Genomic DNA, 13,087 nt, shown 5'->3' on the forward strand with positions numbered 1-13,087 from the left:
GAAGAATCACACTTTCTGATTTTAAGACTTACTATGATAGCTATGGTAGTCAAGACAGTGTGATGTTGGTGGGTGATAAACACACAGATCAATGAAACAGGACAGCATACAAGTACAGTCAGCTAATTTTTGACAAAGATTCAAAAGCAACTCAATGGAACAAGGATAGTCATTTTATTTTAATTATTTTTTTTTTAGCAATAGTAAAGTTTATTGAATGATAGAGTACAAAGCTCCCAAAGAGGGAGGGGACCCAAGAGGGTTGCTCAAGGATAGTCATTTTAACAAGTAGTGTTGATACAACTGGACATCCATGGGCAAACAGAGATAGAAAGATAGATGGGGGGTGCAGAGAGAGAATAGAGAGATGGATAGAGAGACAAAGAGAGAAAGATTGGGGCACCTGGCTTGCTCAGTCGGTGGAACATAGCATGCGACTCTTGATCTTGGGGTTGGTAGTTCAAGCCCCACATTGGGTGCAGAGATTACTCAAAAACAAAACCTTAAAAAAAAAGAGAGAGAGGTAGAGCGATAGATAGGTAAAAAGAATCTGGACCTAACCCTCACATCTGATTTAAAAATAAGTCAAATGGATCATAGACTAAACATAAAACATAAAACATAAAACTTTTAGGATAAAACAAGGCAAAGAGTTCTTAGACATTACATCGAAAGCACCATCCATAAAAGGAAAAGTTGATATACTGGACTTCCTAAAAATTAAAAGATTTTGCTGTGTGAAAAACACTGCTACAACAATGAAAAAGCAAGTCACAGACTGGGAGAAAATAGCCGTGGGTCACAGAGCCAACAATGGACTGGTGTCCAGAATGTGGAAAGAACTCTCAAAACGTATCAGTAAGAAGCAGCAGCCAACTTACTACTAAGGGGAAGGGGGACAGACACAGCACAAGGACCAGGTGGATGGTAAGTCAGCACGTGAAGAGGGTTCAGCATTACCAGCCAATGGGGAAGGGCGCGTCAAGACCATGACAAGCTACAATTATGCATCTGTTAAAATGGCTACAATAAAATATATTGATAGTACCAAGTGCTGACGATGATGCTGAGCACCTAGAACTCTTCATATGTTGCTGGTCATATGTCGCATGGGAATGCAAAATGGTTTGGCAGGCGTTTTTTTTGTTTGTTTGTTTTTGTTTTTTTTAATAAACTTTTTCATTTTGAAGAGTTTTAAATTTACAGAAAAGTCACAAAGATAGTAGAGAATTCCCACATAACCCACATCAAGTTTCCCCTACTGTTAACATCTTATATTAATAAGCCCTATTTGTCACTATTCATGAACCAGTATCGATCCATTCTCAGTAACTAACATCTGTACTTCGTTCTTATTTCCTCGGCTCTTCCCTAATGCACTTTTTCTGTTCCAGGACCCCGAGTCAGTCACTGTGTCTCCTGAGACTCCTCTCAGCTCTAACAGGTTCTCAGACTTCGCTTGGTTTTGATGACCTTAACCATTCTGAGGAGTATGTATTGGGTATTTCATAGAATGTTCCTCAAGTGGGATTTGTCTGACATTTTTCTCCTGGCTAGACTGGGGGTATGGATTTTGGGGAGGAAGACCAGAAGTAAAGTGCCACTGTCACCATGTCATATCAGAAGCATATTCCATCGACAGCACTTCTCACTGCCGACCTTGAGCCCCAGCCGAGGGCATAGTTACCAGGCTTCCCCACAGCAGAGTACTCTTTTGTTGATCTCCTCTTCCATCCTGGGCTCTTTGGAAGGACGTCACTATGGGCGGCCCCTACTTAAGGAGTGGGTAGTTATGCTCCACCTCCTTCAGGGTAGAGCTTCTACAGACATTATTTGGAATTCTGCATGGGATATTTGGGTCACTTCTTTCAAAGTTATACACTTGTCACACAACCCAGCAATGACACTCCTACATACATATTCAAGAAAAACAACAACTTAGGTTCACACAAAAATCTGTACACAAATGTTTCTAGCAACTCTATTCCTAATCATCAAAAATGGACAACAACCCAATGTCCTTCAACAGGTGGATGAATAAACACTGTGGGGTACCTATACAATGGTCTACCTCTCAGCAATAAAATCCTACTACATGTAACACCTCGGGTGACCCTCAGACACATTATGGTGTGTGAAAGATGCCATTCTCCAAAGTTTGCCTATGGTATGATTTCATTTATAAGACATGCCCCAGAAGAGGAGTATCAGCGGTCGCCAGGAGTTAGGGATGGGGGTGGGTGTGAACACAAGGGAGAACCCAAGGAGGTTTGGGGGGTGATGGAGAAAATGTTTTGTTTCCTAATTGAATGCAGCAGTGTTTGCACGAATCTCTATGTTTTATTTTATTTTTTAAATGAATCTATACATTTTATAACTCATAGAAATTTACTCCAAGGAAAGGTCAATTTTACCATAGGTTAATTAAAAAGAAAAGAAAAAAAGAGGTGGAAACAGCCAGTCGAGTTCCCAGAACATAGCAGGGGCTAAGTAAATGACAGTTCCCTTTTTTTAGTAAGAAGTTGGGCTCTAGGGACCCAATTCTTCAGCTGCTTGGCTGATGTCAGCCCATCATCCAGCCTGGCACGTGTCCTAAATTTCTTGGTTTCTCTGTCCACATTTCTCCCAGGTGTCTGTCTGGAGCTACACACCTTTCCTGACAAGCAGGTTCTGAATGTGGGTCCTTGGAGAATGTGGGGCAACCGAGTCAGCCATCTCCTCTCCACCACCAGCTGACCTCAAAGGATGGCGCTGGCCACAGAGAGGCCGTCCCTTCTCTGCTGTTTATGCACCAATACCCACTCTCTTGGAAAAGGAATTCTTTCTTTGCCACGCGAGGGAAGCAAAGAACAATCGAGGGTCCAGCAGACAGAGATGGGCCAGAAATGATGAAGGCAGGGGAGAAAGGCCTCCAGTGGGTAAACGGTCCCCATTCTTGCTAGGCAGAGTGGAAGCACAGAAGTGGGTAGTTCTACAATACCAGAGTCCCCAGTTTTTCTGTGATTCTTTTCATCCTTTGTGTACATGGAAGAGAGAGTCATGCATGGAAAAAGCCCAGATTGAGTCAGTCTTGTTTTCAAACTAAACAGGTAGAAAAGCCACACAGAGCAGGCGTGAATGCAGGGAGGGAAAAGACACATGGCAAAAAAAGATTTAATGAGGGAAACCCACAGACATGACTCCTGCCAGATTCTCTACGTGAAGTACAAATAGCCAAAGACCAAAGTGAAGTCAAGGGCAACTCCCTGCATCTGAGAAGCTAGAACACGGTACTGTCAAGTGCAATGGCCTGGCTCACCTCCTGAGGGCTACCTAGCACCTGCCAACGTTTGCTTCTGGACCCCTCCCTAAGTGGATGGCCCTGAAGGATGGGCCTCACCCGTTAGGAGCACAGCCCTGCACCTGAGAGGGGTACAGAAAGCCCGAGCTAGATGTCAGGATCAAGGCTGGGCACGCAAAAGGGCTCCATAGAGCCTTGAGTTGACTGCTGGTTGGAGGTGACAATTGTCCATGCAGCCTGAACAGGCTTGAGCACAGTACACACACCCCCCCCCCCAACACACACACAGGGCAGAACCTGGTCACTTCATCTGAGGTGACAATGACTTAGGATCATTGAATCCTTGAAGTGGAACCCAATTTCCGAACTCCCTCTGTTACACTGTTAAAACAAGGACATGGGGCATCTGCTTAAGCATAACATATAAGGACTCTCTCTCCCCAAAGAACGGTGCTCACCAACAGGCCTGAGCAGCTGACACCAGCTGAGTGGCGGTCCTGCCCTCCTCTCCTTCCACTCTGTCACGCCACAGACGTGTCCAGGAGGGCATCTCTGACTGTTACAGACCATTTCCATGACCAGGATTGGAGAATTCCTTTCCTGCTGACCTAGTAATCACGGAGGGAGAGACTTTCTCCAAAGCTGCTGGTAGAGTTGGGGTCTCACTCTTCCGCATCACAATCAAGTAAATGCAGAAGTCAAAGCTCCCCAGTCAGGGTCACAGGGGAGGGGCCTGGTTTCTGAGTCACGGCCTGGAAAGCTTGGGACCTGCCCTGGGTAAAGCAGGAGACCACCATCTCCCCTTCCTGGGGGCCTGCAGCCCTGGCGTGCACTCCGGCCCGGGGTCGCCTCCTTCCTGCAAACCCACACGAGGATCCAGCCTCTTCAGTATGGACTAGACAAAGGCCCTGAGCCACAGAGAACTCACCAAGTGACCCTGAGGGAAAAAGACAGGCCTTCTGTAACCAGGGCTTCCTTCCTTCTGAGCCACTGTGGTTTTAAGGAGACAAGAGATGAAAAACTCGCATGCATGTCTTCCTAAGGGCACGACGGTCCATGTAAGGCATATCAGGCAGTTAGATGTCACCACGATTGGCTCATCATGGCAGAACAACCCAAGCAAAGAGAACAAAGGATAGCCTGGGAGTCATGCAGGGCAGCACCCTGGTCTTTGGAGGCGATGCGGCCATGGGGGCAGGGGTCATATCCTCCCTGCTTGGCCACAGCCTGACCCAAACCTCTGCCAGTCGTCAGCCTGTCTCTCCACCCAGGGGCCTGGGCCAGGGACAGTCACACACCGACTCTCAGGAGAACCAAGGGAGGACGGTGCTGGTTCCTCTGCCAAGACTGCAAAGGAGAGAGGACGCCACCCCCATGGCCTGCTTTGCTTCTTTTCTTTCCTGGAGTGATTTGCCCCATTGCCCAACTGCTGTTCCTTTATTGAGCACATATGAATATCTTCCTCAGATTCCATTCCAGACACTCGGTTTTCATCTGAGAGCTCAAGTATGCCTTTTTTTTTTTGGATTCAGAATGCCCCAAAACATGACAGGGAGGAAAGGGTTATTTCACCAAGTGCCTCTGGCCAGACCATCCCTGCTAGGTTGTTCCAACGATCAGAAGGACAGAGAGACAGAGACAGAAGGACAGAGAGGGACACACACATACATACACATGCATGCACACACGGAGACCCCCTGCCGGACCTAAGGACAGGGCATCACGATTCTGCTGAGTGGCCTTAGATGTGACATGACAGGTCTTTCTATCAAACATTTAAAAGATTTTTATACCACCCGTTCTAGAAGCTATAGACAATCACATTTTTCTAAAGTTTTTCTCTCCTTACAAGTTCATATTTGAATAAAAGGATGGCATTTTCAGACATCTTGAAACAGTCGCTGCTTCCTCCTCTTCCGTGCACGCGTGGGCTGTCCTGCCACACCTGAATGCCGTGGTGTTCCCAGTGGTACGTGCTCCCTAGAAGGTCAGAGCCCCTGCTTCCTACTCTGCTGCTTTGGTGACTGCGATGGTGCGAGAAAGCTGAGCTGGTTTGGGCTGTTCTTCCCCATAATGCTAACTATTACTACTATTTAGTACTTGTTAATAGGGAAATGATAATTACCACTAACATTCACGCTCACTACGTACAGGGCACTGAGCTAATGCTCTACATGGATAACCTGATTTCACTGTCCTGTAACATGTGGGCTAGGTCTATTAGAATAGAATCCCCATTTTATGGCTGGAAAAAAGCTTGAAGGCTTAGAAAAGTTAAACAGCTGCCTAAAGCCAGAGAGCCAAAATCAAAGAGTCTGGGTAAACCCAATCAGAGCCAGACGCCACAGCCTTGCTGTAATGCAAACTGGGAACTGTGCTAACCTGGGGTGTGCATAAGGACCCTCCAAACAGATGCTGTGGACTCACCCTCTCTTGCCCATCACTACAGAAGAAGACACAAGCCAGGGGTCTCCCTATTTGGGGGTGATGCAGGCAATGTCTGATTTAGACATTTATTCCACAGCATTTAAAGAGGTTTCCTAATTCCTGTTACAGTAGACATCAGCCAACGAGGAAAGCTCAGCATTGGTCACCCACAAATGCTAGGTTTTCACAGACATTACTCAGTGTCTAAAGGAAAAAAAAAAAAAAAACAATCGAAAAATAACACTAATAAAGGAGATGCCTGCAAAGGAGTGGGAACAAAACAGTTATCCCTAAATAATTCTAGACCTTGTTTAACTCAAATAAAATCCCATGATGTTAGAGTTGGATGAGACTTGAGATTTCCGGAGGATGGTGGGGGGGTTGGCAGACAGACAAGGGAGGGACGGGGGGAGGCACAGACTCACGGAAGTAGCTGTGACGGAGTGATGTCAAGGCGGCAAAGTGGCTCATACACAGCTGCATCGATAGCCCAGGCTTTCTGCCCACAACATCACCAGATGGGTAAAGGGGAACCAGCGAAAATGGTCACTCTCGTCCCTGGACTGGTTTGTCATCTCTCAGTTCAGGGCCACGTCCTGCAATGTCACCGCCCTAGGCCAAAGAATGTGGCCGCTGCTTCCTTTTGGTGGCAGTACCAATGTGGACAGGTGAATGGTGTTATTTTGTAAAATTCAGGTCCTTCTTTGGACAAACATGTTTTAGGCCCCTACCATGTCATGGGGACTGTAGTAAGTCCGGAGGTACAAGGAACAACAGGGTATGGGGCCTTCCTTTCCCCAACACGATCGAGGGAGGGACAGATATAAGGAAATGATCACAGGGACGTCACGAGGGCCGCAATTCCAGGATGAAGATGTCAGCGGGAGCCCAGAAGGAGGAGCGCTCCATTCTGCCCGGGGAGACTTTAAAGACTGCATTCCTGGGGTTGAATCTAGTAGAAGCTGGCCGCTCAGACTAGGGAAGATACTCCAGAGAGGGCAGCACGAAGCAGAAGGCAGTAGATACCCTGCACACCGCTAACACAGTTGCATTCAGACCTCGCTGGAGAGTCGCAAGGGACGACAAACGTTGATTGCCAAGTCTGGTACAAGTTCAGTTTGTATTTGCAAGTGCAGCTGACTCTCGAACCACAGTTGGGGAGTGACCCCACACTCACAGTTGAAAGTCTGCACATAATTTCTGACTCCCCAAAAACTTAGCTCCTGATAACCCACTGGGGACCAGAAGCCTTACTGATGAGGTAAACAGTCTACTAACATGTATTTTATGTTACGTGTATTACATATTCTAGTCTTACAATAAAGCAAGCTAAAGAAAACAGCATTTAGAAGATCGTAAGAGGAGATACACCTATGACACAGTACCGTATTATCTACATATAAGCAAGCCGTGCAGCTCAAACCCGTTGAACCTGCTGTTCCAGAGTCAACTGTATTCCCCAAAACCTGAAAAGCTAAAAGTACAGTCAATCGTTTTTCTACCCCCAATAATATGGGAGCCCAATTCTCTTATTTTGGGGGGCCTTAATGTATAAAAAGAATTAAAATGCACATAATTCTGTGCTCTGATCCTGCTTTGGAGTGTAAATAAGGATTTTTTACAAGTGTACTTGGCAGATGTTTCCTTGCATGTAACTAAAAAGAAATCAGGTTCAGGTGCTGCTCTGGTCAGAAAGTAACTAAATAGCTTTCAGGGGGCACTTCAAGTGTATTGATCCGCGGTTCTGAGGACACAGGCTCTTCCAGATGTCTTCCCTGCAGAATTCTAACTCCCAGTTTAAAAGGGAAGCTAATTTTCTTTCCTCTCAAATGCTCTAGCTGAAGGCTGTTTTATTTGGTCTACCCTTTTAGGAAAAAAGCCGATAAGCAGAGGCAGGTTTAGCCTGAGAGAGAGAAGGGCATGAAAAGATGGGGTCTGCAGAGAACCTGTCAAGTTTCCACAGACTAACAACCTTCCTGACATTATCAGAGGCGACTCAGAAATGCCACAAATGTTGGCACCACGCTGATCTACAGCAGGGCCGACCTACCCAGCACTTTCGGGCTGCATCAGTCTTTGCAGTGAGGGCTGTCCTCTGTGGGCACAGCAAGATATGTGGCGGTTACCCCCAAGTTGTGGCAATCAAAAATGTCTCTGGACACTTCCCCCAGTTGAAATCTCTGATCTATTTTAACTCCAAGCAGCAAACAACGCCAAAGAATCTCAATCCTGTTAACTGGTTCCTAGTGAAAACCCTTCTCTCTTTGGTTATCATTGTACCCCCCAAAATAAACCCAATAAAAGTGATCACAGGAGACCTTAAACAATATCTAAGTCTGTATATGAAACAGTTAATATTGTTGGCCACCAGGAAACCCTGTGCATTGAATTCCTCTGATTAAAACAGACTCCAAATGGCACTGGCTACTTAGTTGCCCCTGGAGTGGTAAGCGGATATGGTTGTGTCTCGTTCATTCTGCCATAGGTTCGTACCCGTCATTCAACAAATATTGTGCATTCACAGTGTGCCAGGCATTGTTTCAGAAGAGTAAGACAAACAAAAGCCTAGCCCTCAGGGAGCTTATGTTCTAGTCGGAGAACAAAGAGATCATTATAGTCCGTCTAAGTGCTGTGAATAACATAAAGCACAAATGGGTTAGAGCTATGCTGTCCTATAGAGTAGCCATTGGCCACATAGGACTATGAAGCCCATGAAATGTGGCTCATTTAAACTGAGTTGTGCTGACCACACCAGATATCAGACTTAGCACAAAACGAGAATGTAAAATGTCTCGATAATAATTTTTATATTGATTAGATGTGGAAATGAGATTAAACACTGGATTAAATAAAATCCATGATAAAAATTAATTTTGCCTGTTCTGTTTACTTGTTTAGTGTGGCTCCTAGAAACTTAATACAATGCATGTGGCTCACCCCATATTTCCATTGGGCAGTGCTGGGCCAGAGAAACCAGATGGAGGTGGGGAGCTCCTTCAGCCTGAGAAGCCAGGGAGGGTCACTCTACCATCTGGAGGACCAGCATCCCAGCCCAAGGAAATGGCAAATTCACGGCTCTGCAGTGGGAATGAACCTGGCCCATTAAAGCAACAGTGAGGCAGTATGGCTCCATGGGGTAGACACAGGGAGGGAGGGAAGGAGCTAAGGATGGCAGGGCTGCGGGCCAGGTGCTGAGGCAGAGGCTTGGAGGCCAAGCTAAGGGGTTAGGGCTTCATCCCAGGAGCCATGGGAGAGCACTGGAGGGTTTGCATCAGGGGAACATCATAACCTCATTTATGTTTTACCAAGATGCTACACTTGGTGGTTGCGTGGAGAAAGGACTGGCATTCAAGCAAGAACAGAAGCAGGACCACCAGGAGGGAGGCATCAACCTTGTGGGACCCCTCAAGCTTTGGGCCACTCTGGGTCAGCTGGCAGGGTTACTTAGAAGAGGATAGGAAGGGCGCCTGGGTGGCTCAGTTGAGTTGAGCAGACGATTCTTGGCTTCCACTCAGGTCGTGATCTCATGGGTTGTGGGGCCAAGCCCCCCATATGGCTCTATGCTCAGCAGGGAGTCTGCTTCTCCCCTTCTCCCTCTGCCCCTCCCCCCAATTTGAGAAACAAAGAGATAAGAGAGATTGTGTGTGAGAGAGAGCGAGCATGTGCTCTCTCACACACACACACAATCTCTCTCAAATAAATTTTTTTTAATAAATAAATCTTTAAAAACAAAAAGAAGAGGATAGGAGATGACATCAGAGATGCTACTTCTTTCCCATAGGATAAGTCTGGTTAATTCAACTTACATTAAAATTTTGATTATATATAATACCTCTTTCCACCACAAGAGCAGGTAAATGAAGTTTGTTTTTTTTAAGAAAGAGAATGAGTGCAAGGTGGAGGGAGGGAGAGGGAGAGAATCTTAAGCAGGATCCCCGCTGAGTGTAGAGCCCAATGCGGGGATTGATCCCACAACCCTGAGACCAAGACCTAAGCTGAAGCCAAGAGTCAGACGCTTAACCGACTGAGCCACCCAGGCGCCCCTGAAGTATTTTTTTTTATTATCCAAATGGAGCATCAGGATTCTCAGAGCCATCCTGCTGCTTAATGAAGTTCAGCTAACCTGCCTCCTTGCAGAATAGGGAGGGTGTTAGACTAGCTTTCCTCTGTTAACTGGTTTCCTATTTCTTGTACCACCGCACTAATTAAGTTTTTAAAACTGGGGGTTTTTAGGTTTGTTATTGTTTTGGTCTCACTTAATGCACTTACTTCATTCTTGCTACTTTACTCTTAACTCAAAATTTGGTTTTCTTCTCTCATGAGGCTTTCACCCCTTTTAACTGGGCCCTATTTTTGCATCTCAGCCTCCTGGGTTCACCCCTAAGTCCCCTAACTCAGGAGTGTTGGCAAACAACAGCCCTCTAAGCTCATCTGCTCTGGTATTTTCCATTTACCGTTTGCTCTACTGTTGTTAGAGCCTCGTTTTTCCCCTAGCTCACTGGTCACTTTTGCCACTGGTGAGTCATTTGCTCTGAGTCATGCCTGGCTGTTATGCAAAGGCCAGGAAAATGCCTCAGGACACACACCTGGTTTACAAAAGGACATCACTGAGGAATATGGTGTTTTCCTAAGTGGATCCAGTAATTAACTGAAAAAACAAAATCCCCTTTTCTCCCTTTTTTTCCCCCCTCCAAATCTGCCATTTCCCTCAGCATTTGCTGGAGATTATTCCTATGGTGGAACGAATCTTGGTCATTCGTCTTGGACCGTGAGAGGCAAGAGAACGTTTCTGGAATGAGCCCAGAAAACCCCTGAGGATGAAAGCAGGTCCTTCTTATGTAACGTCCTTGCTCTATTGAACAGCACCAACCTCACACACAGGCCACATGTGAGTAGCTCTTCCTTTCGAGAGCTAGGAAGATACTGTTCTACACAGGACCACTACCCTGTACACAGATGAGAACCGCAGACAGCGGGCAGGTTCCTCTCGGCACCTCAGATTTCTCGTCTGTGAACTGGCGATGGCACCGGCAGCTACCCGGGAGTGTTCTTGCGGGGGTTAGCATGATGGCCCCAAAGAGCGCTGAGCACACTGCTGGGTATGGCAGAGCAAAGCCAATCAGCATGACCTGTCTCAGCAACACCCTCCCTCAGGAGCACAACTGCCCCTCCCACCTTTCTCCCCCAGAATGCTCTGCACTGGCCTCCCTTCAGGGCTAACCCTGATGTTAAAGGAACTGGACTCTGAGAACCACCCCAGCAATACAAGCATTCTCCCCACCCTCTGGCCTCAGAACCGCACATTTTACATCACACGCTCCTTCCTTCTGAGCACTTTCCCTCCAAATATAAAACTCTTGGCAGAAGAGCTCGTCATCAACTCCTAACACATGGGAATGCATCGGCCCATCAGGTCCCCACGGAAGGGGTTCTGAAAATGCAGCAGAAGGAAGAATGGAAGGCAGGGATGTAAGCAGAGCCCTTGGGTTGTGTGAGGGGAGGTGGCACTCGGGGACATTAAAGGGGACAGCAGATCTGGAAGGAGATGGAGGAAACTGCGGTTGATGGGTGCCCCTGGGGAAGGGACTGGGAAGCTGGAGGGGGCAGGGAAGGCAGAGGCAGGAACTGCTCTTCACCAGACATCTTTCTCTTACCATCTGAATTCTGTACCATCTGCATGTATTACCTTGTCCAAAAATTCATTACATTAAAAAAGGAGGGATTATCTATCTCCCTTAATAAGGCGAGACAGAGCCAGAAATGAAAAGGTCTCAAAGGCAAAGGTGCAAGTCATTTCGGATATTTTGCTGGCAGCCTGCCCTGCTCTCACGCACTCCCCCAGCCCCAGCCCCCAAAATGCAAAGTTTCCCCGTGAATACCTGGATGGCTCATTCCTGGAACACCAGCAATACTTTTTCAGGGTCATAACCCGAGACACTAAAACCCGGAACTCTTAAAACCTTATGGAAAGGGGCGCCTGGGTGGCTCAGTCGTTAAGCGTCTGCCTTCGGCTCAGGTCATGATCCCAGGGTCCTGGGATCGAGTCCCACATCGGGCTCCCTGCTCAGCGGCAAGCCTGCTTCTCCCTCTCCCACTCCCCCTGCTTGTGTTCCTGCTGTCACTGTCTCTCTCTGTCAAATAAATAAAATCTTAAAAAAAAAAAAAAACCTTATGGAAAAGCCCCTCTGAATCCCTGGGAAAGCCCAACAAGGGGAAACCAACTTCTCCTAATGTTATAGGGCCCATCAGAGCTGACCACATGAGGTTTCGTGTTGGCAGTGTAAGGCTCACGTGCACCATTTACTTCACCGTGGGACGTCAAGGAGCGATGCCTCCCCTACAAGGAGAGGGTAAAGCAAACCGCCAAGGAAGGAAATAATCCCTGAAGGGCTCCGGCAGAGCCATCAGACAAATCCCACATCCTACCCTGGCCTTGTGCCACTAGTAAGACCCCTCCGGTAGCAGGCGGGGGAGGCCACAGGCCTTGCAATCTGACACAGGAGACTCATCTTGTCCTCTTGACCTTGGGCAAGTCACTCAACTGCTAGGACCCTTGGCCTCCTCACTCTGACACATGCCAGATCACCACTTACCTTGCAAGTTGTAAAGAGCACAATGCTTCATGTAAAAATACCCAAATCCACATCATTATCCCTAAAGAGAATGCAGCACCTCCTTCCAGTCTTTCCCTTTAAAATGTCACGGGATCTGGGCGCCTGGGTGGCTCAGCTGATTAAGTGGCTGCCTTCGGCTCAGGTCATGATCCCAGGGTGTGGGATCGAACCCCACATCAGGCTCCCTGCTCAGTGGGGAGCCTGCTTCTCCCTCTCCCTCTGCTGCTCCCCCTACTTGTGCTCTCTCGCTCTCTCTGTCAAATAAATAAAAAAATCTTAAAATGTCACTGGATCTTGAAGTTAGAAGCTGTTATGCATTGAACTGTGTCCCCTAAAAAGATACGTTGAAATCCTAACCCCCAGAATCTATGAACGTGACCTTATTTGGAAACAGGGTCTTTGTAGATGTAATTAGTTACGTTACAATAAAGTCATAATGGAATATGACCAACCTGATGGCGTCCTTACATAAGAAAAGAAACAGACCCCCCCCGCCACCCCGCGCGCACACACACATGCAAAGAGAGAGGACGGCCATGTGACCATAGAGGCAGAGACTGGAGTGATGCAGGCTTCAAGCCAAGGAATACGAGGGTTGCTGGAGACCACCAGAGGCTGGGAGAGAGGCATGAAACAATTCTCCCTCTGAACCCCCAAGAAGGAACCAACGCTGCTGGCACCTTGACTTTGGACTCCCGGTCTCTAAAACCAGGAGTTTTAGAGAATGGGAGAATAAACAGATGTTGTCTCAAGCCACCCCGGTTGT

General features: G+C 47.2%; 1 protein-coding gene across 6 annotated transcripts in view; it reads right to left on the reverse strand.

Annotated features, from left to right (window-relative positions):
• KIAA0513 (KIAA0513 ortholog) overlaps positions 1–13,087 on the reverse strand; it is a 71,898-nt gene that overhangs the window by 45,684 nt on the left and 13,127 nt on the right. The window contains exon 1 of one of the 6 annotated variants that reach the window (XM_027620020.2): positions 3,739–3,868. The exons of the other annotated variants lie outside the window; for them this stretch is intronic. The gene's annotated coding sequence lies outside the window, so the exon portion shown is untranslated. Of the gene's footprint in view, positions 1–3,738; positions 3,869–13,087 lie in introns of those variants that run through there. 6 annotated transcript variants of the gene reach the window in all.

This window comes from Zalophus californianus, chromosome 17 (assembly GCF_009762305.2).
Source record: "Zalophus californianus isolate mZalCal1 chromosome 17, mZalCal1.pri.v2, whole genome shotgun sequence".
In the NCBI taxonomy this organism is placed as follows: domain Eukaryota; kingdom Metazoa; phylum Chordata; class Mammalia; order Carnivora; family Otariidae; genus Zalophus; species Zalophus californianus.